Source organism: Puma concolor, chromosome B4 (genome assembly GCF_028749965.1).
Source record: "Puma concolor isolate L17-30 chromosome B4, mPumCon1.1.hap2, whole genome shotgun sequence".
Taxonomy (NCBI): Eukaryota; Metazoa; Chordata; class Mammalia; order Carnivora; family Felidae; genus Puma; species Puma concolor.
In genome coordinates, this window is record NC_141673.1 from 33,844,296 (window position 1) to 33,871,716 (window position 27,421).

General features: G+C 35.9%; 1 protein-coding gene across 4 annotated transcripts in view; it reads left to right on the top strand.

The window, feature by feature from the left end:
• MGAT4C (MGAT4 family member C) overlaps window positions 1–27,421 on the top strand; it is a 754,867-nt gene that overhangs the window by 705,392 nt on the left and 22,054 nt on the right. For 3 of the 4 annotated variants that reach the window (XM_086712708.1, XM_086712707.1, XM_025926849.2), the window contains one exon: window positions 16,369–16,454. The exons of the other annotated variant lie outside the window; for it this stretch is intronic. The gene's annotated coding sequence lies outside the window, so the exon portion shown is untranslated. The remainder of the gene's footprint in view (window positions 1–16,368; window positions 16,455–27,421) is intronic. 4 annotated transcript variants of the gene reach the window in all.

A 27,421-nucleotide genomic window follows, 5' to 3' on the forward strand; every position in this document is an offset into this window, starting at 1 on the left:
GTCTGTAATTTGCTATTTTTCTCTGGCTGCTTTTAAAATCTCTTGATCTTTGGTGTTCTGAAGCTAGTTATGATGAATCTAGGTACAGTTTTTATATATCACACTTCAGATTTATTAGCCCTACAGTATCCGAGCAGAGAGGTTTTTTCAGCAATTTTGGAATTACTCAGTCATTATCTCTTTTAATGTGGCCGCTTCCATTTTTCTCTATTCTTTATGTCTCTTAATTTTTTTCCAAATCATTTCATAGTTTTTTTTTTATTTTTAAGTTTATTTATTTTGAGAGAAAGAAAGAAAGAAAGAAAGAAAGAAAGAAAGAAAGAAAGAAAAAGAAAGATAGGGCAGGGAAGGGCATAAAGACAAGGAGAGAGAGAGAATCCCAAGCAGGCTTCGTGCTCTAAGTGCAAAGCCAGACATGGGATGGGGCTCAAACTTAAACGATGAGATCATGACCTGACCGGAAATCTGGAGCTGGATGCTTGACCGACTAGCCATCAAGGTGCCCCCATCACATAAATTTCTTAATGCCACGTTCTTTGAATCTATAACCAATTCACTGTGTTAATCTACATTTGTGACTTGTAATTAATCTCATTTTATTCTTTTTTTATACCCTTGTGTTAACAAATTCCATTAGAGGGTTTTACAGATTAAATAGTCTCTTCTTTCTTTTTCTTATGTTCAAGCCAAACCTCTAATCTGTGGTTTTGATTGTACTCTCTGTTGTTCCTGGTTGTTTTCACTTACAAAATCCTATTTTGTTTGTGTGTTTTTGTTTTTGAATACAATCTCAGATATGCGGAATATTATTGATGGGAATTCTTTAAGGCTAGATTTGGAGTTCTATTCTTAACGTACAGTACTTGCTTTTACCAGTCCCCGACAGGGGCAAGGAGGCAGCTAAATGCTCTGTTTTAAGTTTTTAACCCAACAAACAGCATGGGTTCATACTTCAGATCTGTGATGAGGACTAACTTGTTAATTCTTTGTTTTTTCTCTCCAGCCAGCACTTAGGACAAGATATCATTTCAGAATTATTTTCCCCATGAGGTTTATTTCTCATTTTATCTGGAGAAGGGACTTCTATTATGCTTTTCACTCTGTTCCTCATGAAACAGTCAAAAGAGTAGCTCAAGCTTTCTAAGAATTGCTAGAAGTTCTCACCTAGAAAGCTGGCTTTGGAGATTACTTACCTCTCAGGGTTTCTGCTTTTACTTTTATATTAGTCTCTACAGATTTCCTTTTTATTCATATCAGATCAAGGATTCTTAAAAATACATATACAGATGTGTTTGTACATAATTTTATTTTAATTGTATTTATCTTTTCATCACAAGCTTACTCTGGCTGTAAGATTCAATATACTGGCTTGAAGCAGAAAATCAAGTGTTGTGGGTCTATAAAGATGCTAATACTTAATTCTTTACACTTGGTAGAGTGTAAATGGTAATATTTAGCAGAAAAATCTGTTAAAACTTTAATTCAAACTAATTTCCTTCCTAGTCTTTGACCTTTCCCTTCCATCATTCTGATATGCTTCTGTTACTTCTTTCTCTTTCCTGAAGCAAGGACCTTATCACATTAATCTTGCTAAATTATTAAGCCCTGTCAAGAGAAAGAGAGTACAGTTTTTGTTTGAATCTGCCTTTGAAGAAAATAAAAGAAGCATAATTTGTGTTCCTCTTCTAATCTCTTAGACTCTTCAAATGCACGATATTAATTTTATAGCCTTTGAGATTCTTGTAATTATCATTAATGCTTACTGTTTAACCAAGTGGGCAATTCATAAAATACACATTCAGGCTCTCTAATGAAGTTACCCATATGGTAGCTGGAAAAGGGAGCTAAAAATGGCAATGCACATACACAAGTGTTTTCTTTTCTTTATTCATGTGAAAGATGTATATATAAAGTCACTGTTGGTGGCACTTTCTGGTGTAAACATTTCTAAAATTTCTGTTTACTACCCTTGGAGGCTGGCACTTTCACACTGGTTTAAATCAGCCAGATTTACTTGTAGAAAATAGCATTATGTTTATGTGTTATGTGTTTTTTTCAATAAAATCCTTTTTATTTTACCTTAAACTGTACCACATGTTATTTTCTTGTCTGTATTTTCAAAAAAGATGTGAAAATGTCACTGCAAAAAAAATTCTATTTATAACAGGCTGTACTTTGAGGGAAGAAGGAGGAGATTTTCAAACTAAATTTCAATCCATCAGTACTGAGTTCATTTTCATAAGCTATTTTATTTTCTCAATTTTTATTTTTACAATGGTATGTAGGAACAATTAGAATCAGCAGTAATTTGTGTCTTCCCAAATATTTGTAGTGCATATGGTTCCTTTTTCCTTTTTTAAAATGTTTATTTATTTGAGAGAGAAGGGTAGGGGCAGAGAGCAAGAGTGAGAGCAAGAGTGAAAGAGAGAGAGAGAGAAACCCAAGAAGATCTGGGCTGTCCGTGCAGAGCTGACACAGGGCTCCATCTCACGAACAGTGAGATCATGACCTGAAGCAAAATCAAGAGTGTGATGCTTAACCGGCTGAGCCATCCAAGTGTTCCCATTTTTCCTTTTAATTAAATCGAGAGGTAGAGCCCTTTTAGAACACTTTCTTTTTTAAAAAAAATTTTTTTTTCAACGTTTATTTATTTTTGGGACAGAGAGAGACAGAGCATGAACAGGGGAGGGGCAGAGAGAGGGAGACATAGAATCGGAAACAGGCTCCAGGCTCTGAGCCATCAGCCCAGAGCCTGACGCGGGGCTCGAACTCACGGACCGCGAGATCGTGACCTGGCTGAAGTCGGACGCTTAACCGACTGCGCCACCCAGGCGCCCCTTAGAACACTTTCTGTTTATTGCCACAGCTCCACTTCCTATGGCTCAGCCAAAGAGTTAATAACAACGTATGAAGCAGGAGAAGGTATGCTATTCAAATACAGTGGGATTAGCCAGTCTCCAGTGAGATATTTTAGTGCACGGTCATGTGTTGCAGTATGAACTATCAGCCTACAGAAAAAGTTAGCCCTTCATAATTCTTTCATCACAGTAGATATGTGATCCCACATTACTGTCTGTTCTTTCCAATAAATATGGACTCCTCAGGAACTGGTCAGTCATCTTGTTACATTTGATTTTATTTCTTCATGTAATGTTAGAGTAGTGAAACATTCTCAGTTCAAAATGTCTTAATTTTGATCTTAATATGATAAAATTTATGAGCAACTTCCCCTTTCCAAGGGCAGCATTATCACAACACCATCGAGAGTCTTCAACCTTCAACCTGAAACCAAAATGAGAAAACCTTTATGAACAGTCTCTTAGTTAAAATTCTCAGCTTCTATGTTTCCACATTCCATAGAAATTACTGCTTTGCATAAAATCAGGAAGTAAATATTTCCTTATAGATTAAATACCTCAATATTGACCAATATTTTTGCATGTGTATTGGAAAAGGAGGAAGCCCATTTTGTAAGTATAAAATAATCAGGCTGAGAATGACTCTGTTACTGACAATAATGAAAGCGTGTCCATGGTCTATGGATTTCAAGGCTTTATAAATACGCAATATACTAGAGGAATTATGTCATGAGGGACAAAGAACAGTGACTTACTTGAAGAACAACTTCTATTCTCATAATGGAGAAATGCCACAGAAACAAAAAAAAAAACCTTTTCTGAGTGGTCTCTGCACCTCAAGCAAAACTAGGGCAGGCCTGTTCTGTGGTAGTAAGGGTTCTAGGAGGGAGAGTTGGAGCATGAAAGGCCTACTGAGTTCTAAGCTTAAAATTGCACACTATTAATTCTAGAGCATTCTTTTAGCCAAAATATATTAAAAATTCAGCTGGCATTCATGTGTGGGAAAGAGACTACACCTCTTGATGGGAGACGTTGCAAAGTCATGCTGAAGAGGGAATACGTACAAGGAAGGGTAAAGAATTTGTGACATTTTGTCAGCCAATCAACCTAGATTCACAAAAAACATAAGGTAAAAGTAATTCATTGCCTCACTTTCAATTAATTTAACTTTGTTCTACATACTCCAGAAATCTGGAAGGACATATTTAGAAATAATAGCGCTGCCCTCTAAAATTCATTAGTAACATTGGCTTTACCCTGTAAATGCTTAGGTGTAACCAGTGTCTTAGATATAACAGACCTAAGAGATAGGTTCATACTAAATAAAATACCTAAGACATTGAAATTACGGACAATTTTGCTCATTTCTTAATTTATAATAAGAAGTATAAGTATTATTCAAGATACACACATACACACACACACACACACATGCATAATCAGCAAAATCTCTCACTATAGCCAAGTAATACTAAGCATACCGCAGATATGCCATCAAAATTCACTTTCACAGAGACCAGAAATAGCCAAAATGCATCATTTGAACACATTTCTTCCTTATAGGCAGACAAATATAGAAATCAGAATGGTAGAGGTGCCTGGGTGACTCAGTCTGCTGAGCATCCAACTTCAGCTCAGGTCACGATCTCACCCGTTCATGGGTTCAATCCCCACATCAGGTTTTGTGCTGACAGCATAGAGCCTCCTTTGGATTCTCTGGTTCCCTCTCTGTCTGCCCACCCCCTTCCCCTGAGAACTCTCAAAAATAAACTGTAAAAATTAATTAAAAAAAAAAGAAATCTGAATGCTTTTCTCTGATTATCAAAATACTCAATAGAAGATTGGCTGAGTAAAGATCTAATGACACTAAGCCAGGAAAGGCACATCTGATATTTTTATTTCTCTTTTCTAACAGGATGGAAAATGCTAAAGTGTGTATGCTGCATCTCTCTCTATCTCAGAGATAACCATACTATTAAGGATAAAAATACCAAAAATTTTTTTCAGCTTGAGCTCCCTTTCTGAATCAGCTATTGCATACTCATATATCTAGAATCATATAGGTAATATAAATGAGTGATGCAGTTCGATATTAAAATATTAAGAAATTGGAAAAATAAAATAAATAAAATGAAATATTAAGAAATCAGGGATACAGGAGATTGCAGGAAACTGGAGAGAACCTTTCCTGTCTACATGGAATTAGCAATTATTCAGGTCTAGTGGATTGTTGCCATGTGATAATGAAAGCCCATTATTACTACTCTAATTTAAAAATAAATCTAGATATTTATCTCTCTCTCTCTTTATATATATATATATGTATATATTTTTTTACTTATTGCATGGACCAAGCCAATCCTGTTAGAACCTAGATTCTTCCTTCAATGGCTATTGTTGTAAACCTACATTAACTGACTATTGCAGATGTCGCCATGAAATTCCTGGGTTGTGGGCTTGTTTCTATTGATACGTTGCTTTGTTATTGATGTTCATACATATTGATATTAATATATGAATATTGATATTCATACATATTTATAATCTAGTCTTGCTCTCTCTTTAAAAATTTATGCAGTATTTTGCTCTCATGCATTAAAGTGTAGGAACATCTTAAGCAGATTTAACTCAAAATAAATAAACCTGTAAAAAGTCAGCAAAAAACAGAGAGAGAGAGAAATAGGAGAGAAACAGAAATAACTTTTAACATACATTTGCATGCTGGCAGTTTTGCTCACCATTTCATTTGGTCTACCCCACTGTGAACCTGAAAATGAAATGGGAGATTTAAGTCACTATTCCCTCAGTTATTTTTAGCTCCTTCGTATGAACATCTTATTCACCAAAGGGAGTGTGATTCTAGAGTATAAAATGTATGTTATTTCATGACTGAGGCCTAAACCCCAAAGGATTACTTTTGGTACTCAATAGAAAAAGCACAATTGTTTATAACATGGGGAAAACCACTGATTACAGTGAAACCTATTTTAGACAGGGTATCAATCTTAAGTGTATCATGAAAGTCCTACTTTTCCCATATTTGATTATCCATGTTTTATGCCTTAGTTGGTGACTTTGAATTTAATGGCTAACATGAAACACCATTTTAGACTCTAAGGTCATTCGAACCCTTTCAAATTGTATAACATTGACAATCAGGAAACCTCAGTCTAGTCTCGGTCCTATCAGTAACAAGTTAAATCAATCACTTGGGGACGCCTGGGTAGCTCAGTCAGTTAAGCGTTCAACTCTTGGTTTCTGCTCCAGGTCGTAATCTCAGGATTTCGCGAGTTTGAGCCCCGCATGGGACTCTGTGCTGAAAGGGTCAAGACTGCTTGGGATTCTCTGTCTACCTCTCTCTCTTCCCATACCCGACTCATGCTGTCTCTGTCTCTCTCAAAATAAATAAACTTAAAAAAATAAATCAGTCACTTGGACTCTCTAGTATTGATTTTTTTTTTCTTCTGCATAAAGTTATGGTTGGGCTAATAATCTTCACACTTCTTCATAGCTTGAATATTCTCATTCAATAAAGTATGCTTTGAACCCTAGTAAATGACAAATGTTTTTTTTTTCCAGATTATAATGTAATTAGTATTCTATTAGAAAACAATGCATAAATATGTATTACACCTAATCAATTTTTGGTTTTACCTCTTCAACCTTATTTTGAAAATAAGCAACCCAAAACTTTGTTCATCGTAGATTTCTCAGCAAGTGTTTCTTGGTCATCGATACCAGAAAACTTTTCCATTTAATGAGCTTTATCTGTGTAGGACCACCTGTACAGATAGTAATACTTACAAGTATTAAGACATGTTATAAACCTTAGCTCATAAATACATAGCCAATGAAGATCTGTGCCATAGACTGACATCCTTTTTATTCCACAATCAAACAGATTTCAACTTCAGTATCTATCTACAGACACAATGTCTTAGACCATTCTGGCTGCTATAACAAAATACCACAGATGGGAAAGTTGATAAATAACAGACATGTATTTCTTGCAGTTCTGGAGGCTAGAAGTCCACGATCACAGTGCCAGCATGGGCAAGTGAGGATCCTTTTCAGGGTTGCAAACTTCAAGTCATATCCTTACATGGTGGAAGGAACAAGTTAGCTCTCTGGGGCCTCTTCTATAAGGGCTCTTAATCCCATTCATGAGAGCTCCACTTTTCTTACCTAATCACCTTCCAAAAGCCCTACCTCTTAATACCATCAATTTGGGCATTAGATTTTCAATATATGAATCTGGAGTAGACACATCATTCAGACCACAACACACAAATATGATACAAATGGGTCACACAAAATTTTTTCTTTTCATTACTTAGCACTGGATTTCAAAATGTACAAACGTAAATATCAATTTTTATTCTATAACTTAATAGTTGAGTGAATGTGGGCAAATTGATTAAGTATCCTTTGTCTTTTCTGTAAAGTAGCACATGACTTAAAGCTATTGTCATCTCTTTCTTTTTTCTCTTTGCAAGTTGTGGTCATGAAAGATGATATTTCCAACATAGGAAGACATAAACTCAGATTTCCAGAGTGCTCTTTTTATAGGGTCAGAGGCACAACAAATGTCTGTCCAAGTCAATTGCTACTTGTAATTAAGAAATGTGGTTACTATTGTTGGATGATTGTTTCTAAACTGTTCATCCAAATACAATTATACGCAATTAAAATTAACCCCTAGACATGTTCTATGTCGTAATCATTAGGCATTCACAGTTCTTTTTAATGTTAATGAGACACTCATTCAGCAATGAATAAAAGGAAAACTCTAAGCCAGGATTGAATTTCAATACAGCTGTTTTTTAAGGTTCCATATTACCTGTAAATAAAGTGTTATCACTAACATCATGAACAATAGTTTTAAATTAGATAAGTGGTTCCCTCCTCCCTGAAGAAAATGATTCCAAAGAAACAATAAATTAATAATCTTCAAGAAATATTCAGCAAGTTCTGACTTCCTCTTTTTTCCTGGGACCCAGCCTCCTGACATTTTGTAAAGCAGGAAATTGTGATTGCCACAAGTGGCAGAAAAGAAATTGTGTGCTCACACAGTACAAGATTGATGGTTTTACCAGTCCAGATCTCTCCCCAAGTAGTTGAATAGCAGTTTGTATGTTCCTAAATAGACTATTTACAAAGCAAACCAAAATCATATTGTAACAGCAACATTTCCATCTAATTCTCATTTGTGATGGCAGAGTCAGCCCCACACTTTGAATTGGCTATGCCCCGTTTGTAGTACTCCTTTCTTTCCCAAGACTCACACTACTTTTTGGTTCTGTCTTTTTTGACCTGACATTGACATTTACATTTGCCTTAAACTATGACAAGTCTTGATAGAGCTGGAGACCTTTTCTAATCTATTGAGTCATTCTATTTAATTCAATGTTTGACTCCAAGGCTGGACAAATAAAAATATGTGGTGTTATTGATGTAAAAGGCGTATAGAGCTTATGTAAGCACAGAATCAACTCTTTATTACTAGCAGTGAAGAATAATAAAAATAATGCATAAAAATTACATTTGGCTAAAGAAAGTATAGAGTACTTTTATTACATATGATTCTATCTTAGAATCATCAATAAATTCAGCATTTACTTATTTAGAGTCTACTTGGTCCCTGGCACCTGGTACCTGGCACACAGTTAGATTTGTACATTTAAAAATACACAATTTCCGTAAGTTTTGAAATAGATATGGGAATTAATGTGAGCAGTCTATTCAACTGATGATGTCAGGAGAAGGCATTGATCTGATATACTTTTTCTGAGTGTGTACCAAGTTCTAATTGCTTTGTTATCTCATTTAATCAAAGAAATAACCCTTGAAATCAAGTGTTAATGTGCTAACTTTACAGCAAAGACCTTGAGGATTAAGACCTTGCCTGAAATTACAGTCATAAGTAGACAGTCCAGAATGAAAATTCAGATGTATCTGGCTTCCAAATTCTCTCTTTCAACTAGATGCAGGGGGAGATTTGGAATTGAGTTTGAAAGATGAATAGAAGTTAATTAAGCAGGCAGGGAGAAAGTAATTGCGGGCACAGTCCACAATAGTAACAAAGGCACACGTGATAAAGTGAGTGGCATAATTTGGGAAGCAAGTATGCTCTTCAGCTATGATATTGGTTCTTGGAATGGAACCCTGAAAAATAGAGTGGAAATGTAAGCTGTAGCCAAGTTGTAATACACCCAACATGGAATGATAAGAAGTTATAAGTCATTGAAAGGTTTCAAGTGGGTAAATAGAATTGTAATAAATCTTTAGAAAAATAATGCTAATAACAGTATGGAAGATGAACTGTAGGAATGACTGGTTGTGGCAGGGCAATTAAGTAAAACACTGTAGCTACAAACAAGGGCTCCTAAGACCGATCAATTCTTTGTGCCAATCTATTCTAGAGTAAGTTTAAAAATTAAATACATAAATTTACAAAGGACATATCTCTGTGCCTGGCGAATAATGATCCTCCAAAAATATTAATTGTTGTTATGTTATTTTGGAAATAGATATTCATTTAACAAACATTTGTTGAAGTCTTACTATGTGCCAGGAACTCTTCTAGGAGCAAGGGATACTGCAGTGAACAAAACAGATCAAGTTCTTACTGTGCAGGGCTTATCTTGTCTAGAGGGAGGAAGTGAGTCAGAAAAAAAAAAGAAAAAAGAAAAAAACAGGAAAATGTCAGAGACATTTCTGAGATGGAATTGACTGAACTTGATTACATACTGCATGTGGGATGGTGTGCGTCATCAGTGAGGACAACAGAGGAAGAATCAGGAAAGATGTTGAGATTTTTACCTCAGGCAACAGTGCAGAGGCATTGTCTTGTCATTAGACAAAATAAGAAAATAGATCCAAGAACACATGTGGGCAGAGTTGAGGAGAGGAACCGGAAATGAATTTGATTTAGAACATGCCAAATTACAGATGTCTGTACAACCAGGCAGAGATGATGGGCTCTGGAGATTGGTTTCTGTAGATGCTATACTGTAGTGGAGCGAAACAATTTTGTCTTGGTGATACATCTGTCTCTCTATCCCCCAGCAGAACGCTGGTGTATACTGAACATGGGCTTAACAATTTTGCTGTGGAGGGGCTCCTGGGTGGCTCAGTCAGTTGAGCGACTGACTTTGGCTCAGGTCATGATCTCCCGGTTTGTGAGTTCGAGCCCTGCGTCGGTCTCTGTGCTGACAGATCAGAGCCCGGAGCCTGCTTCTGATTCTGTATCTCCCTCTCTCTCTGCCCCTCCCACACTTGTGCTCTGTCTCTCTCTGTCTCAGAAATAAATAAACAAAAAAAATTAAAAAAAAAAACAATTTTGCTGTTGAAAATAATAAATGTACATTTTGAAGAAAAGACTCTCTGTAACTCCATGACTAACTGCAGTGAAGATTGTGATAAGAAGTTCCCTTCTGCTTTCCATCTTTGCTGATATTTGACTACATCACCTCTCAGAGAGATGCAAGAGGCAAACCTTGACTGGTTGTCTAACTTGTTGAGGTTACAGTTTCCCTTGGGTAAGAGCAGTATTGTTCTTCTTTTCTAACCATAGCTTTGCTAAGCAGAAATACTATTAAGCAGAGTGTAAGTTCATATTTCATCAGAATTTAAGATTCTCCATTAAAAGGCTCTAAGCTTCTTGGTGGGAAATATTATATTCAGATTTGCATCCTCATGCTTTATCCAGGTACATAGTAGGCACAAAAAATGTGGCAAATTAATAAATGAAGAATTTAAAAAAACAAACAAATGTTATATAACACAAGGAAATGGATACCCCAAAACCAAATTGTTGTAATTCTTCACATAACACTATCTGAATAAAAATACTAAACTGATTTTGAAGATTTCTTCTAAAAATGTAATTCTGCTACTAAAATTTGACTGTACTGAAAATAAGTAAGTATATCATATGAAGAGATTACTTTTTGGATATAACAATGAACATTTTCTTTTTTTTTTTAATATTTTAATGTTTATTTTTGAGAAGAGACAGAGTGCAAGCGGGGTGGTGTCAGAGAATCCAAAGCAGGCTCCAGGCTCTGAGCTGTCAGCACAGAGTCCGATGTGGGGCTTAAACTCGAACTGTGAGATCACGACCTGAGCCAAAGTCAGACATTTAACTGACTGAGCCACCCAGGTGCCCCCAACAATGAACATTTTCAAATTAAATCACCAAAAAAACCCAATGATTTTAAAGTAATTATACCATACAATAGAGACTACTTCATAGAAAGACCTATTAATGCAGAACAAAAGCTTTGGATTACTCAGACTGGTTTTACAATGTTTTTAAAATTCTCAGAAAATGAAAAATATCCAATTTGCACTGGAACTTTGATTTTTATCCAATTGATCCATCTCCCTGTGTATTTACAAACTTCATATTCAAACATCTACTTATTCCAATAAAAATAGAGATAATCTTCAATAACTAATAGACATTATTTCCTTTATTTTCCCATTCCTGCTCCTTTGGTTTCAAAAGGCATACCCTCCAGTAAAATGGTTGCTCCATTACCAACCCATTGTCAATATTCCACTTAGAGTAATTTCCCCATGTCTCTGGATTTAGAGACTAATTTATTAAGCCTATTTTCTCATTTTAAGTCATTTTTCCTTTTCCAAATTAATCTCCAATCTCAAAAATGTACAAGATAAAATTGTTGTGATATGCTATTCTATGTGGAAATAACCAGGAAACTCCATTCATCCTAAATTCAAAGAAGGAGGAATATATTGTGATTAAGATCCTGGGTTCTCAGGGGCACTCTGGGTGGCTCAGTCAGCTAAGTGTCTGACTCTTGATTTTGGCTCAGGCCAGGATCTCTTCCTGTCCTGAGATTGACCCCTGTGTCAGGCTCTGCGCTGACAACATGGAGCCTGCTTGGGATTCTCTCTCTCCTTCTCTCTCTACCCTTCCCCTATTGTTTCTCTCTCTCTGTCTCTCAAAAACAAATAACTAAACATTAAAAAAAAAAAAGACCCTGGGTTCTGAAATCAGCTGCCTTTGAGTTCCCTATCTGCATCACTTCCAGATTGTATATCTTTAAGACGGTTATTTAACCTCAATAAACTTGTTTCCACATGTATAAAATGACAAAGATATTAATGGTGCCTATCTCACAAGTTTTCTGTGACAATTAGATGAATTATAGCACATAAAATTCTTAACACAGAGCCAGCACTACTAAAAGCTCAATATGCTGGTTATATGTAAATTTGGAGATTGTCTGCTTTTTATGTTTGTACCATTGTCCTTTAAAAAACATCAGGTATTTTACTACTTCTTGTCTTTAATTAGTTCAGTCTTTTAAAGTGCCGATCAGATGACTATTACCATGTTTAATGCTGCAGACAATAATTAGAAAATTGAAAACACAGTGCTTGGTATTCCAGTTTGAATGATCAAAATTACACTGGTAAAAGTTTGCAATAATTACATGTAGAGTTAATATATAGATAAATTAGGGTGTGTAATGAGAGATCTTGGGTCATATCTTAGCTATAATATGACATTTTTTCCCTCTTATTTCCTTCACTAAAGCTTTTTGTTTTAATGTAATAATCCTCCTCCCAATCCCTAGAATCTCCCCTCAGGATCAAACTCCTACCCACACTTTTGCATACAACATAGCAATCAAATTAGTAAAATACTGTGTTATAATTAGAAACACTTTCTTTGAAGTTCCACTAAAGGTTTCTTAGATTTTAATTGAAGAGATGCTTTTATCTGTGTTCTCGAATGATAAATTCATCAATTAAAAATCCACTCAAAAATGTTGGGGAACATCTCTGAGGTATATATTTTCCTAAGTAAATACTTTGCCTCCAATGAGCCCATAGTTTATTAGGGGGAAATCAGGCAATGCTTCAAAAAGAAGCATAGGGGTGCCTGGGTATCTCAGTTGGTTAAGTGTCCTACTTTAGCTCAGATCATGATCTCATGGTTTGTGAGTTCAAGCCCCATGTCGGGCTCGGTACTGACAGCTCACAGCCTGGAGCCTGCTTCAGATTCTGTGTCTCCCTCTATCTCTCCCCATCTCCCCCACACACTCTGTCTCTGTCTCTCTCTCTCTCTAAAAAATAAATATTAAAAAAAATTAAAAGAAGGAGCATAATTTGAGCTACTGGGTGTGAAGCATGGACATTTGAGCAGACATAGAACACGGTGTTAAGAGGGTGCCTGGGTGGCTCAGTGGGTTGAGCTTCCAACTCTTGATTTCAGTTCAGGTCATGATCTCACAGTGGTGAGATCCAGCCTCTACATCAGGCTCCGTGCTGATAGCACAAAGCCTGCTTAGGAGTCTCTCTCTCTCTCTCTTTCTCAAAATAAAATAAACTTAAAAAAAAACCATGATGTTAGAGGCAGAATACTGTCAACTACTAAGGCAAAAGAAGGTGACAGGAGTTTTTAATGACATGCAAAAGAATTTGAACTTTGTACCACCAGCAAATGGAATTATGAAATGTCTCATGCTTGAGAATGACACGGTTATTTGTTTTAAGAAAATACTGCAGAGGAGTGTGACAGAGGGATCTGAAGAATGTAAGATATTCTTTAGAGACAACAGTTGATGGAGCATTTTTAACGGCATGTGTTTGATATTTTCTGAACTAGATACCCTTGCTTTTAAAGACTGGAAAACTTAAATATCTCAGGTCAATGGAGAATATGTAAAATCAAAAGTTGTACTGATTACCGACCGTTACAAACTATATATATTTTATGTTGATGAAATATTACTGCACATATACAATATTTTTCTAGGAAAAGATGAATATGCACATTAAAGTCTAAAATTGTTATTTCAGAGATGAGCTTAGCAAAGTGAAGTAAATTTTATCATTGGTAGATTCTCTGGAAAATTATAGTAAGAGATATACTGATGGCTTTGGAGCATCTGAAAGATTCTAAACTGTTTTATGAATTATAAAATATTGTTATGTTTAACATAGTTTCAGTGTTACATGTATTCACATAAATTTCAAGTTTTTGTCTAATCACTGAAATGGATAATTTCCCATTGACTAGAATATTTTATTACTGGGCTAGCATTCTTAACCGATAGAAAGCAGTTAAAATGTGCAGTCTGTAACAACCTGTGTTCTCAATTAATGTTTTTCATTATATGAAGTTCATATAAAAACATCCAAAAATTCTTGACAAGAAATAGAATATATTATACTATATGATGTGATCTAAGTAATTAATTAAATATTAGAGTAGCCAATGGAGTACAAATGAGAAACTAGTGATTTTTAAAGTATAATTTTCATAATAAAATTATTAAAAAATGCACAAATGTCTAATTATCTTTAAATAATGCTTCTTGCCAGGATATTTTAAGTTAGTCACTAGCCATTGTATTTGAGGATACATGGAAGACAGGAAAAGTCTTTTAATGCTTGGTTATTGGAAGAGCCAATAGTCAGAAAAATATCTATGGAAATGCCTTTTGCAGCCTCTTTCACTGTCTGTTATGTTGCTGTTCAGTTTGCTTACAAGGTGTGGTAGTTTCAAAGTTAAAAATTCTTCATTTCCTGAGGGTTTCCTAATAATGGTTTATTATAGCTCTGTTTTATTACTATTTTTAAGAGATGGACATATTTATTTGTAATATACTTAGAACTGGTTAATAATGATTTTAAGAAACCAAATTCAATGCAGATTGAAACATGAGTATTTTCTATGGAGATCACCTCCTATTCAGTAAATGGCACCATACATAAATGCATTGTTGTTACTTTAATTGGAAAGGACCCCTTTTAGTAATGTCTCTGGCTCTGGAAGAATTATAAACACACAAATTGGAAGAGCTAAGAAAGCTTATTTAACTAAGCTGTCAACAGCAATCTCTCAAATCTGCTTAAATTTATTGGGAGGCAGGAAGATCTATTTGAAATGCCGACAAGAAACACAGAACCAGTTCTAACAGTGTTACATTTAATACACAGGGATATATTACAAGGTTAAATAAAGAGAGTTGGCAGTGTGTATCATAAATGTAGCTACCCTTTGACCCAGCAATTTCACTTATAGGATTATATAAAAAATTATGTACAATGGTATGTTACAAGAATTTTGTTATATCGCTGTTGAATCTTTTGTAATAAGGAATATTTGGAAATGACTTACAGATATATTTATTCGGAGAGGGCCCAATAAGTAAGTGTTTCAACTAGACCGACAGTTCAATAATTTTAAAAAATAAAGAACCCTATTTGTACTGATGAGAAAAGATTTCTAACGTATGTTAAGAAACAAAAAGACACAAAGCAGTACACATAATATGGTTCAGTGTATTTGTGCTATTTTAAGTAGAGCTGTGTGTGCTATGTCTGTTATGTGTAGAAAAGGCCCTGGGAAATTAAGTTATGGAAGAAACTGGTTATTTCTAGTAGGAACTTTGGGGTATGGTGGTTTACTGCTTCTATTTTTTATACATTCTTTCATTATTGTGTATTTAAAGAAAATGAATGCAATATAGTTTCTCTTTCTCGCTCATTATGAACAGGACTTAGACACTTTGTTTATTGTAGCATTAGTTTTTATTTTATATTAGCAAAACCATGAGAGTTAAGGACATATACATGCTATCACAACTACAGACATATCTATGATACTATGAGCAGTATTTCTCCTAATTTATCATTATACTTTCACTACTATGGGTCAGTATGGCCATTTGGTTTGAATCTCAACCAGTATGCAACCCTGGACAAGTTTGCTAAACATTCCCTAAAGCCTCTTTTTTCTTGATTAACAAATGGATATCATAGGGGCGCCTGGGTGGCTCAGTCGGTTAAGCGGCCGACTTCGGCCCAGGTCATGATCTCGCGGTCCATGAGTTCGAGCCCCGCGTTGGGCTCTGTGCTGACAGCTCAGAGCCTGGAGCCTGTTTCAGATTCTGTGTCTCCCTCTCTCTGACCCTCCCCCGTTCATGCTTTGTCTCTCTCTGTCTCAAAAATAAATAAACGTTAAAAAAAAAATTAAAAAAAAAATGGATATCATAGTCTCTGCCTATTGAAGTTCTTGCAGGAAGAAAATAGACAGTGAATGTAGAAAGTCCTATAGCACGGTGCCTATCATATAATACATTTCCCTAAAATGTAGATTTTTTAGTGTTTGCTCATAGTTGATAGTCTATTTTCCTCAATAAATTATAGAATTCCTAAAACAACATATATAAATATTATTCAATAAATGTATTTGCAAAAGTATTTAATTCTCTAATAACATTTTTAGCTATTGAATATAGAAATATAACTATTTTAATATAAAAGAGCCAGAGGTTAGCCTTGAAGAAACATATTTTATGTAATTCTTTCATTTTAATCGATTATCTGCACAATGCCATGAGTCAGTGATGTTTGGAGTACATGTGGGAAATAATGCAAAATAGATTACAAGAATGAACATAGGAAAATTGGATTTCACTGTTGAAATTATTAATTTCTTTCTCAAATGAGTTTTTCATTACAGATTTTCATTATGCACTCAGGCCATAGCTTCCTAATCAATAAAGTAATTCCTACCATGGGACAATGAAAAGGAGGAGAGACTGAAAGGTTGGTATAAAATTATATTTAAGGAACTGGTAATGAATCTAGATTTAAATTTACTTATTTCTTTTTAAAAACCACTTGACTGTTTTGGGGCGCCTGGGCGGCGCAGTCGGTTAAGCATCCGACTTCAGCCAGGTCACGGTCTCGCGGTCCGGGAGTTCGGGCCCCGTGTCAGGCTCTGGGCTGATGGCTCAGAGCCTGGAGCCTCTTTCTGATTCTGTGTCTCCCTCTCTCTCTGCCCCTCCCCCGTTCATGCTCTGTTTCTCTCTGTCCCCAAAATAAATAAACGTTGAAAAAAAATTTATAAAAAATAAAAATAAAAAATAAAAACCACTTGACTGTTTAAAGAAATCAGTAACCATAGGGAAAAGGCAAAGTTTTGATTCTGTTTCCATTTGAGGGTAACCCAAATGAACTAATATTGTTATACAACTGTTAATATTACTAGATTTAATTATAACCTTGTGAGTCTAGGAATTGAAAAAAATTAAACTGATATATTAGAATTTTTTAAGATTTCTGATAACAAAGTGAAGGAACAGAATTGAGACTTTAAAATCCATTAAAAAAATGTCAATTATACCATTGCTGTCAGTATCCCTAGGCCACAGACATTGCAGCTTTCCATTTGAACATTTAACTACAGAAATGACTGCTTCAATTTCACCAAGAGCAGGCTGTAGGATAGTTGATGATATTTGTTTTCCTGTATCTGAATTAGCACCGCTAGTCAACTTGAAATTTTGTATTAATCTAGCTCTATGAATTAGAATTTTATGGCCTAAGTTGTCCATTTAGATATTGAAGTACAGTTAGAAGAGTGTTTATAGAAAAGAAAACTATCTTCCATAAAATTAATATATGAGCACTTATTGTACAAAACATAAAAAGAGAAAGAAGAATTTAAATATTCTTCAGCTCAGAAAACATTTTTTACCTTTAGAACTAAATAATACCTTCTCATATTTTTGCTTCACTTTTTTTTGCATAACTTTAAATATATATTATACATAGCAGCACTTGGGTGGCTCAGTCAGTTAATTATCCAACTTTGGCTCAGGTCATGATCTCATGGTGTGTGAGTTTGAGCCCCGTCTGGGGCTCTGTGCTGACAGCTGAGGCCTGGAATCTGCTTTGAATTTTGTGTCTCCCTCTCTCTCTGCCCCTCCCCCTCTCATGCTCTGTCTCTTGTCTCTCAAGTGTGAATAAACTTTAAAAAATTTTTAAAAATTTTATATATCGAATTTGAGGTGCTTTTTAAAACAAATATGTTGTTTTAAATGTGCTCTATGTTTATTACAGAAAACTAGGAAATACAGAGGAATATAAAGAAGTAACAACCACTCATACTTGTATGAAACATCTACAACCAATATTAATATGTCATTGTAGCTCTTTAATCTTTTTTCTATATGCATTTTTACAAAGTTAAAATTTTAGATGTATTTTAGAATAGTAAACATACAAGAACATTTATAGGTCTTAGATAAAACGGAATATGTGGAGGTGATTTATTGACAAATTATAATGGACATTTTCATTCAGGAAGAGTTTTAAAGATAGAGAAAAAATTTCATTTTTCAAGATTGTTGACACAGAAGTAATCTGTAAGTTACCCAACTCAACTCTACCTCTCCAAAAGCCAAAATTTGCTGGCAAATATGCTTGTAAACACCAAACAATGTAAATGTTATGGCCATCCGTAAGCATACACAGTTAGTGAATGGAAAAATTCAGTTACTGCTTTAAGTGGCTACAATGAATCATATATTCTACTTGAGCATTGGGTGTAGTTTTATTAACATATTTCTTGATTCCAGAAAATTCAAAGGTATGAAATAGCAAAAGCTTTGTAGTATTTAATACAAAGTCCTGTTTCACCGCTCAGATTCAAAATCAACACGAGGATACCTAAGTCCTATTGGTTTCTTAAATTCAGAATCAGAACTAAGGAAAAGCTATAGTCCTGGGGCACCTGGGTGGCTCAGTCAGTTAAGCATCTGACTTTGGCTCAGGTCATGATCAAAAGGTTAAGATTTTTTTTTTTTTTTTAAGATTTTATGTTTAAGTAATCTCTACGTGCAACGTGGGGCTCCAATTTGCAAACCCGAGATCAAGAATCACATGTTCTACCAACTGAGCCAGTCAGGCTCCCCAAGAAGCACCTCATTTGTAGAGCTTTCTGATAAACTGAGTAGACTGGAATGCATAAAAAGTCAGAGAATCAGAAAGACCCCTCCTTTATCACACCTATGTATCACACCTTGCTATATATGGTCCCTGGCCACATCACTTAATCTATCCGATTTTTAGGTTTTTTATTTGTAATGTGAGAATAATCACGAAATATGTTCTTATCTACCCCATGAGTTTTGTGGAAGACTTAACAAAATTTTACAGCCCTCTGAGTCGGTTATCATCATCATCATCTTTTCTTCCCTATCACAACTCAAAACAGCTTTCATAATCATGATCTGCCTAAGCACTAACTCCTATATTCTTGCTAAAGTACTTAGCAAGTACTTTAATTTTTTTTAATGGTTATTTATTTTTGTGCTCGTTTCAGCAGCACACATACTAATGTTTATTTTTGAGAGAGAGAGTGAGACAGAGCGTGAGCAGGGGAGGGCCAGAGAGAGGGAGACACAGAATCTGAAGCAGGCTCCAGGCTCTGAGCTGTCAGCACGGAGCCTGACGCGGGGCTCGAACCACAAACCCTGAGAACATGACCTGAGACGAAGTCAGACACCTAACCGACTGAGCCACCCAGGCACCCCGCAAGTACTTTAAAGTACTCAGTGTTGGCTATTATTGATTCCACACCAGCTAGCCCTTTTTAGCTCAATGGAAGGAAACTCGAGATCTGTAAGAGAATGATATTCTAAAAGAGAAGTTGGTAAATAAAGAACATTTCTTGTCTTAGCTTCCGTGTTGAAAAAACTGACTATGCTTTCTTCCCAATCCTCATCTCAAGTTTTACCATTTTAATAGTCCATGACAGGAAACCTGCTTGTCAATGCCATACATTTTATATCTGTGTTTCTATCTGCTTCAAGTAAACCAGAAAATAATCTTTCTGGTTATCACTGTGAACCCTAAGGAATAATCTAGCCTTTATAATTTTCCACTTTGCTACCACCTACGGTTACAAGTGAACCACACAACTTGGGACTGTAAAAAAAAAAAAAAAAAAAAAAAAAAAAAAAAAAAAAACCTTGAATTAAAATACAATTACCTTTGTTCCATCAATATCTGAGCATTTTGTAAAAAATGGAATGGTAATCATGTTTTATAAAACCTTTCCCGTTTTTGTGACTTCCTGAAGCTTTTGCTATGTCAGCAACATTCTTTTTTTTCATCAGAAAGTATCGAATACTGCCCTGAGGGTGTGTGCTGCCTTCCACAAAGTAGAAAAGCAAATTGGGCAAGCATTAAAAAAGGCAAGCCAAGCGAGTCAGATACATATAGTGCCACATGTCAGACAGATGAACAGTTGATGGCAAGACTCGCTTTGTGATTTTCCCTGATGTGGGGTTAAGTGCTGGATACAAGCCCATATGATTTGGAGAATATAATTTTACTTTTTTCATTTTGTTGATTTAAAAATAGACTATCAAATAAAATTTAAATTAAAGCTTAGTGCTTTGGAGTAGATTAATGTAGCCACATTCATTTAGATGGGTAGGGATATGAGTTCCCTTGTTTGTTTGTTTTGTTTTGTTTTCTTTTAACAATGTTTATTTTGAGAGAGAGAGAGAGAGCAAGTGCAAGTGGGGGAGGGGTAGAGACAGAGAGACAGAGAATCCCAAGCAGGCTCCACATAGCACAGAGCCCCATGCAGTGCCTGAACTCACAAACTGTGAGAACATGACCTGAGCTGAAACCAAAACTCAGATGCTTAACCAACTGAGCCACTCAGGTGCCCCTTGGCTTCCTTTTTTTTTTTTTTTTTTTTTCAGTCTCTTCTACAGTCATGGAATAATTTGCACTGGGGAAGTGTGGTTTTACCCTAAAGAGCTGTAGAGAGAACCGCACTCATTAACATTTTATGGCTTGTTGTATATAGTCCAAGTAACATTCTAGAAACATGAAGAATTCATGATAACATGCACAAGCATATGCACTTGAAGCAAACAGCTCTGTGGTGTAATAATTCACTTGTCACTTCACATCAGCATCAATTCTTTAATAAATGACAATTTTTCCTGAGTTGATGAAAACTAGCACACAAATTTCCACAGTGTCTTCCCAAGAAGAAAAAGAATGAAGTGTTTCTGCACCTAATACTTTATCTGTGTCCACGAGCAATGATTTGAAATAAATAATATTTATTTTGTTATAATGACATAATCTTTATCTCTCTATATATGCATATGTATGATGTAGTAAAGATAAGCAGATGGCCCACAGATCCAAATAATATCAGTCCCAAAATTATATGGCCATTAAAACTGTGCACCATATCTGAATTCTGATATTAGATCAGATTACATCTGTCTCAGGCTCTCCAGGCACAAGCTAATTACTCTGTTTTTCTAGTGGTCTTCTAAATGTTCACAGTGTCAACATTAATTCTTTTTCTGCTGCATTTCTTAAATATTGTAATAGATTTTGACTTATCTCAGTTATAAAATATTTCAACCCACTAAATGCTAACACAAACAACTGGCATTATCCTCACTTTTCCCTTAAATTATAAAACAAACAAAAAAGTGTCTACGGTACTTTGATAATGGATAAAGTTAAGTTTTGCATTTTTTTGCAAACAAAAACCCTACGATCTACATTATAGGCCTGGGTCATGGCAGGGGAGATCTTAGACAAGGTTTAAGAGTGGTGTGGGAAAGAAATACAAATATTCACGGGCCAGTAGCTTTCCCATAGCTCCAAGTTTAAGATTTCTACAACACGACTCCCATGCGCGCTCGCGCGCGCGCACACACACACACACACACACACACAATAGCAGTTGTTTGCTCTCTTAAAACAAAACAACAATAACAACAAAAAAAAAACACTTCTGTAAGTACTAACATGATATGATAAGAAGCTTTTACAAAAAAATCTATACATAAAAATCTCAGAATCCAAAGGTAAATAAGACATATAAAAACAGTATCAAGAAGCAGAAAGTTTTAAGTAAATTAAGAGATGTATAGATAGAATGGTAAGAGTTCAAAAAAGTGAAAAACAATTTTTGACTGAAAATGGGGTTCAGGGAAATCTGCAGCCAGAAGGGAACTTTTTGGTGACCTAAAATTAAATTCCAAGTGGGAATTTGTAACAAAAGAGAGCAAATCCATGAAGAGTAAAATGTGGACAACACTACTTTTCTTAAACTGATACACAGAAAATACCAAGCTTAAGGAGGAAAGGAATTATGTAGGAAATCATGCCCACAGATAAAACAACTTATTGTTAAGCCTTTGAGAAATAAAAAGTAGTTTGCACACCTCTTGGCATTTTGTGCTTGTAAACAGTTCAATCCTGAAATTTCTCTCACCATGGTAGGGATTTCAAAACTAACATGCAGATTGCTTTTCACTTCTATGTCATTTAACCTTACCTCTAATACAAGCCTGATTCTGCTCAATGTTGGATTCTAAAGGAGAGTCCAACAAAGCTTTCTTGAAGATCTGTTGCATTTCCCTAGGAGCTATCATTAGGCACGGGGATGCTGATGTTGGTATAGGGAAATTTCATATTACTGCTGGAACTATCCCATTTGCACACAATTTTAGTTTCCATAGCTTGGGGTCTAGCCACAACCTGAGGTCAAAGCAAGTTGAAGTCTTGGCAATACCAAGCCATCTTCCTGTGTTTCAACCAGGATATTAAAAAAATCATCCTAGTTTTAAAATTGCTGGGTGATATGAGACTTCAACCCTGTGACAAAACTTTGTTAGCACCAGATTGGTAGAATGGAGAGCTCCAATACACTGTATGAACATTTGTGTCTAAAAAGGTATTGTCCTATTTGAGTTGATTCACAGATTGTAGCTCATCAAAGATTCTGGACCCCATTCAAGAAGGGGTTATTATTCAATTTTGCTTGATCCTTGTTTTGTTGTGTTTTTGTTTTTCATCTGCCTAACTTGTAAGAAAATCCAGTTTTTATAGCCATTTTTTTCTGGACTGTCTGGAAGATTGTCAATCCTTCCACTTGCACTCAATGTAGTTACAGTCGTTTCAGGGCTGCATCTCTGAGAAAGGATGTAGGCCATTTCTGTGGAGTTGTCTCCCTACAACCACGCACACTGTGATGTACACAAAATCCAGAGAAGGTCAGTCTTGTAGAACTTCAAAGCTAGTGGAACAGTAGTGTTTAATTATGATTACTTTCTTTGCATTTTAACTGTATACAAGCAAAACATTGAGAAAGTACTTTAACTGCACTAAAGGTCAGAGGGAGGCCATCAGGAGTTGGCAGCTCAGATCACTGAGGTGCCATCTTGAAATGATCTGCATGAAGCTGCGTAAGTTTTATATTTCTTCCTCCAGTTACTGCATCAATTGCTAAGGCTCCTGTCTCAAGCAATCTAAGTTTCACTGTGGTTGCAACTTTGCAATGTGTTTCTTCCAGTTAGGTGATTTGGGACAAAGTCACAACCTGTATAAACTTCAGTGTCCTCAAAGAGGAGATATCTTTCATAGAGTCAAGAAAGGAGATATCTTTCATATAGTCAAGAAAGTCACAACCTGTATAAACTTCAGTGTCCTCAAAGAGGAGATATCTTTCATATAGTCAAGCCTGCAATGGATTCTTTGCTGACTGCAGAACACACAGCTTGTAGGGAGGCAGAAACGGGAGAGAGTACCCAAAGCAATGGGACTCCCACCATAGTAGATGCAAGCTATTTTTTTATTTCCTGTAGGAAAAGTAGTTTCTGTTTAATATAAAACTACTTTCATTATTCCAAAACACAACAAGCTTTGGTTATTTTACCTCAGGAGTAGGGAGGGGAAATAGGACACGGGATGAAGAGATTGTAGTTTTGATCCAAAAGAATTGTTCAGATTCTCTGTCTCCTCTACCTGCCCAGGGTTCCTTGGCTGTCTTCCAAGTATCCTTTCTCGGGAAATGAAAATACAAATAAAAGTGCAGCTAATTCCAGAACTTGAAAATCAAACAAAATACTTTTTAAGAGCCATTAGGTTACCCTTCCCCCATTTTTGCAAAGAGTAGAACTGAAACAGACTGGCTAAATTGGCATCTAAACACTTTTCACTACATAAAACTTGGGGTCCAGGATGGCAGGGAATGTTGGGATCCGAATGGACCTACTCTTTGAGATCTGTGCAGGGCGGGGGGGGGGGGGGGTAGGGGAGGGGAGACGGAGGGGAGGTGGGGGCAGAGTGGGAGGGCAGCACAGTCCTTTTACTTACACACACAGTTTACCTCAGCGCATTGTTTTATCATTAAGATGACTGAGATCATTTGCAGGCCGCTTTCTTGATTTCTGCCCTGCGGCACACCCGAGCCCTGTTGTTAGTTTTTCCTCCTAACCTCACCCATCAGTCATCTTTTGAAAGCCCCCCAACCTGGAAACGCATCCTGACATCTACCTTAGGTCTTCTCACTTGGAGCTGAGGAGCCAAACTTCCAAAACTAGGGCCTGCTTCCTGTTTAGTGGCTGATAATTAATAAACAAATGATGAATGGCATGCCGGTAGGAAAAACCATTAGCATAAGCAATTTCTGTTGCCAAAGTTAAAGGAAGTATTAACCTGAACTTTGATAATGGCTGTGAGAATGGCAGGGAGAAATTGTGGCAGGTGAGAGATTGAAGGCTCAAGACTGAACTTGGAATATTTCTGAGTTTGGGAGAGCGGAGGCAAAAAACTTTCGAGGTGATTTGAGTAGGTGATTAGAAATCTAGCCCTGTGAAAAAATGAGACTACAGGGACGAGCAAGCTGGAGTGGAAAATCATCCTGTAGTTTTAGATTCATTGTGTTTGTGTGATCAGCAGGAAATCATTATTCAAAAATTGGAAATAGACTCAGGTAGAAATCCTAGCTGATGATCTAAAGTTTGAATTTTGCTCCAAAAGTGGTTGTAAGAGAGGTTACGTAATGCCAAAGGTTGTAAAGAAAAGAAGATTGGACAGAACGGTGGGAAAGAACAATATTATAGGAGGGAAAGATTACTAATAATGTCTTATATCCTCTTTGGGAATGGTTTGTAAAGTAAAGAATTCAGATAGGATTAGTATTAAATAGTGAAAAAAAATAGTACCTTCTCACTGATTTATTAGTTACATTGCTGGTGAATATTGCTCTATTTATGTATAATTATGTGTATATCAGTGTATACGAATATATGCTACACTATATTATTTCAAAATTATATATAAATACATGAATATATAATATACAATTTATATGTGATATATTTATCCACATATTCATGTATAAAAATGTTTATGAAAGGAAAGAGTGAAAATAATTTATTTCCATTAAAAAATATGAATTATTTGGTATAGTGTCACATCAAAATGATTCTCTAATAGTTAAGTCTTTGAAGTAGTTTCATATATGTGAACATTCAGCACTGGGTCTTCCAAAGAGCCTGTGATTCTGCCTTAAATAAAAAAAAAAAAATGAAATCTTATTGAACCAGATGTGCCAACTTTGCTTGCATTTGGAGAAGGGGAGGAGGGATTTTATATATCCCTATTTCCATAACTATATTCACAATTAACAGTGTTGTATTATAGATTTCTGACAAAGAAGCTGGTTTTGAAATATTTGCAGTCAAACTACTAAACATGTCCCATTACACATGCAAGAGAGAAAGTATATTGTAACATATGTTGTCGGCAAATAAATCTCTTGTGACATTTAGGGTATATAAAGATGATGATATATCATCCTGAAAAAATAACTCACTCAAACCATGATAATAGGAGTTATCATTTTTCTAAATGAACCTAATCTGTAATAATCAACCATGACCTCTGAAAAACACTTTCTACCTCTCTAAAATTATTCCAAGACTATGTGGAAAATTTCTCACAAATAAAACATTGTTTGAACATGGAACCAAAATACGGCTCAAATAACCTGTCTTCATTTGTGTGACTGATGTTTTTAAGCAGGAGCATGCTAGTGTAGTCTATGTTATCAGGATGTGCTCACCTGTGTAATAATTTGAAAACCAAGTTTTTATTTTCTTAATGGTGTTTTTTTTTTTTTTTTTTGTTGGTTTTGTTTTGTTTTGTTTTTTGTTTGTTTGTTTGAGAGAGAGAGAGGCAGAGCAGGAGCAGAGGAAGGGCACACACACACACACACACACACACACACACAAGAATCCGAAGCAGGTTCCAGACTCAGCTGTCAGCCAGAGCCCAATGCGGGGCTCAAACCTATGAACCAGAATATCATGACCTGAGCCAAAGTTGGACACTTAACCGACTGAGCCACCCTGGTGCCCCTTTACTTTCGTTTAATACTTTCAGTTTGTAAACGATGGTGAGCTTGGATTTGCCATGTTCAATTTAGTGATTTTCAATAGATACTCAGTTTTATTAGTTACTTGTACCAACATCCTTTTTTTTTCACACTGGGACCCTGAGAGACTAATGCTGTTGTTGAGCATCTGTGGCTTAAAAATGGCTACCCAGTAATGCTATTATGATATCTGGGAGTTACCTTGCTTTTAAATCTCTCTACTTCCCGCCATCACATTTCCACCCAAGCCATCAGCAGCATCTCTTTCATAGATGCTTTCTCCTCCTTTGTTGGATTATTTGGTATTACATTGATTTATGGTCAGACAGGAAACATTCTTTAAAATCCCTACATACCATATATACTTTGCTGGCCAAAACACGCACACAAAATTTAAATATTAAGAGATAACGTTGGATTATTTAGAGTCTGTCTTTGCTATTTTTTTTGACTATTTAAACTGTCAGATTCTGAGAGAAGAATATTGCTATCTCTCACTGTGTTTGTGGATCTATATACATATGCTTATGTTTCTGAGAGTTCTTGATTTATACAAACGTCTGCTCTCATGCTTGACAGTTTTTGGCCTCTTGACCTGTCTTGTTCTGTGAGTGTTTATGGGCTCCTCACATTAGACGTTTTGACTTAAGAATCTTCTCTTGTTTCAGATTTACGAAGTAGCTCGTTGTGTTCATGTTTTGTAGAGAATTGTGTCATCTAGCATCACAACGTGGCTCAAATATAGTAGTTTTATGCTTTTATGGCCTATATTCACTCACATTGTATAACAGGGTGTCAAACTGCGCTCTCATTATTTAAACTTGCTTAAAATACTTTGCTCATCCCTTGATCATTAGCCTTCTTGAATAACTGTTTTAAATATGTTTCTTTTTTTTTTAATTTTTTTTTTTAACGTTTATTTATTTTTTTGGGACAGAGAGAGACAGAGCATGAACGGGGGAGGAGCAGAGAGAGAGGGAGACACAGAATCAGAAACAGGCTCCAGGCTCCGAGCCATCAGCCCAGAGCCCGACGTGGGGCTCGAACTCACGGACCGCGAGATTGTGACCTGGCTGAAGTCGGACGCTTAACCGACTGCGCCACCCAGGCGCCCCTTAAATATGTTTCTTTTATACAATTTAAAGTTCAGGTTTGTGTGTATTTGTACATGTGTGTGCATCCACACATGCAAAACAGTTTGAAAATCTTTTTCTTTTAAGAAATGAATTAGGGCCCCAGGGTGGCTCAGATGGTTAAGCATCTTACTCTGGTTTCAACTCAGGTCATGTTCTCATGGTTTGTGGGTTCAAGCCCCACTTTGGGCTCCACACTGACAGTGCAGAGCCTGCTTGGGATTTTCTCTCTCTCCCTCTGTCTCTGCCCCTCCCCTGCTCGTGGTCCCTCTCTCTCTCTCTCTTTCTCAAATAAACTTAAAAAAAATAATAAATAAATAAATAAATAAATAAATAAATAAATAATGAGCTAAGCCCATTTGCATTTATTGATACTACTAATGTGT